The sequence below is a fragment of the Gavialis gangeticus genome, unplaced genomic scaffold, assembly GCF_001723915.1.
Source record: "Gavialis gangeticus isolate Ggan-Ray unplaced genomic scaffold, GavGan_comp1, whole genome shotgun sequence".
Taxonomy (NCBI): Eukaryota; Metazoa; Chordata; order Crocodylia; family Gavialidae; genus Gavialis; species Gavialis gangeticus.
Genome location: NW_017729012.1, coordinates 7,131,740 through 7,134,293, shown reverse-complemented (window position 1 = coordinate 7,134,293; position 2,554 = coordinate 7,131,740). Strand labels below are relative to the sequence as shown.

At 56.0% G+C, this 2,554-nt stretch overlaps 1 long non-coding RNA gene across 1 annotated transcript in view; it reads left to right on the top strand.

The window, feature by feature from the left end:
* The first annotated feature begins 1,088 nt into the window (after positions 1-1,088).
* LOC109293277 overlaps positions 1,089-2,554 on the top strand; it is a 29,576-nt gene continuing 28,110 nt past the window's right edge. The window contains exons 1-2 of the long non-coding RNA XR_002096287.1: positions 1,089-1,341; positions 1,784-1,930. This is a non-coding gene — a long non-coding RNA (uncharacterized LOC109293277). The remainder of the gene's footprint in view (positions 1,342-1,783; positions 1,931-2,554) is intronic.

Genomic DNA, 2,554 nt, shown 5'->3' with positions numbered 1-2,554 from the left:
CACCTGCGCCCGGTCCCGCGGGCCAGCCCGGCTCCTGCGCGCGGCCCGCATCCCCTGCGGGGCGGCGTCCAGCCGGGTGGGTGTGCGTTGGGCGCGGCGGGGTCCAGCGACTGACGGGTTTGCGCCGGGGCCCAGGCGCATCCTCTGGCGCTCGCTGCGGAGGAGCCGGCAGGCATTGTCCTGCTGCTAAAATTGAAGAAGGACCCAAGTGAGCACTGCCGGGCACTGCAAAACCCCCCAAAAGCCCTGGCTTAGGGTGATGAATTACTAAACGGCTCTATTTCAGCAGTCGCACCCGGATCTGTAGCAACAGCATGCTGAACGTTTCTGTATGCTCATCTTCACAACTTCAGCCCTGCTTCTTGGCATTTAACGATGACATTTTGCACATCAAACACCTGACAAGCTCCCGAGGCAGCAGTGATTACTATTATTATTTTCTTAATGCCTAGAAACTCCCGCGTGTGAGTGGGGCTCCTGTGTTATAGAAACCGTAAGCTCACGCTGGGGCAGGAGGAGCCCGGCCCATCTCAGCGATGCTTACGTGTTCAGCAAACAGGGTCGGGGCCGAGCGTGGCACAGAGGTGAAGGGGCTCGGCCAACGCTAGGAAAACTGGTCAGTGGCAGAGCGAGGGAGTCGGTGGCAGAGTCCGCTGACCGGTGTTGCCTCCCTTCTCCAACTCTGGCAGGCTCCGATGAGATTTGTATCCGAGCCCTGGGTTGGATTTTGCAAACAAACCCTCGTGCAATATCTGCGGAGAAGCAGAAGCAAACGGCCCCTGCTCAAGGAGCCGGTAGTTTAGAAGCTGGCCAGAGATTACGGCGAGTCTATAGGAAGCACTGGTGCTTCAAAATAATGCCACTGATTTATTCTTCTAGCTGGTTTTACGCTTAAAGCTCTAGGCAGTAGGAGAGGCATCGCCGTGCTGTCCATGGGGGGCTCAGGGGGCACGTGGGCTTCCTGCAGCTCCTCCACGCACAGATTAATTTAACGTCACGCACCGGCCGTGTAGCGTTGCTGCTTTTTACCAACGAGGATTTCAAAAGCGCCAACTTAGGAGCCCAGGCCGCGTTCCCCGACAGCTCCAGCAGTCGAAAGGCAGGGGACTAGGTGTCTTTACACCCTGATTCATTATCTTTTCTTTTTTGCTTATCTCTTCTCTCAGCTGCCCCCGGGGTGCCTGGGTCGCCTGTCGACATCGGCCGAGGCTTCCAGCCTGAGAGGAGCGTGCGACGGTGGCGTCAACGCTCATCGCATGCGAGGGAGACCCGAAATATCTCCTCTCTGAACCCTGCCTCCTTTTGGGTTGGCCCGCCGGCTCTCGAGATGCCCAAACTCAGGTAACGCTGCACGCACATGAAGGGATTACCCTTCATATAGGTCACTAATCTCTCGACACACGGGCTCGAAAGCCTGTGCCAAGGAAAGAAAAGCTGAAAGGGAAGCAAAGATAGTGGACACAATGGTGAGGCCGCCAGGCACTTAATCAGCCTCCTCTCTGCTTTGTCTGCGTACGCTCAGCACCAGATAGGGATCAATGCATCTCGGCTGAGAAAATACACTCGCACGCTGTAAAAGGGACCAGTGTCTGCGAGAGACGGGGGATCAGGTCTCTCTGGGGGAAGCGCAAAGCTCGAAGCACTGCGTACATTAGTCGCCCCGGTTTTACAACCCGCAGTAATTCCCTCCCTTGATTTCTCCCCCTTCATGTTGCAAATAAAAAGCAACCTTCGTTTGCTCCGGCCGGCCTCTCTAGTTACCATCTGTTTTATATTTTTCCAGTCTCACCTTACGCCAGGACGTCTTCCGTAAATCCGTCCGCACTTCTCGACTCGGACCCCGAGCGCCGGCGGGAAGGGAAGGGGAGCGGGGAGCACCCACAGCCTGGCAGAAACGGAGCCGCTGCTTGCGAGAGCTGCAGGGCGGCAGGTGAGTCTCGGCTGCTGGCTCTCAAGTGCCAAGAAAACTGCCCCTTAAGCCTTTCCTTCCTTGCACTTCCCTGCTTTTCTCGAAGCCCCCAGTACTCGACTTCCCCCGGGGACGTGTCCCCACCTGCTCGGTGGTCAAAGGTGCGTGCGGCAGCGGAGAGCAAAGGCTTTGTGTCTGCCCCTAACCCCATCTCTCTCAGATTTTGACTGCATCACAGATGTGAAGCCATGCACTCAGTGCCAGGGGAATTGCTTCACGCAGGTCGCTTCAGGTTTCTTCATTAGCTACTACGGACAGCTTTCAAACGCACCTTCTAATTAGCCGGCTCATGGCCTGCAATGTAAGAGTGGAGATTTGCAGCCTGCATTGTGGAGGAGGATGGTTGAGCGAGTGATAAGTGATAACGATCACTTCTTGGCCTTAACCTATACAAGTCCTCCCAGAGCGTATCAGGCACAGCATCTCCCAGCTTTGCTCCACGCGAGCTCCAGTGACGGCCACGAGTCAAAATAGGTGTATAAGCATGGCTCTCCCCAGTCAGGGGCTGCAGCCCCCTGACCCCATACGATGCAAAGTAAAGGACGGGGAGGAGCGTGGGAGCAAAAAAAAAAAAAAAAAAAAAAA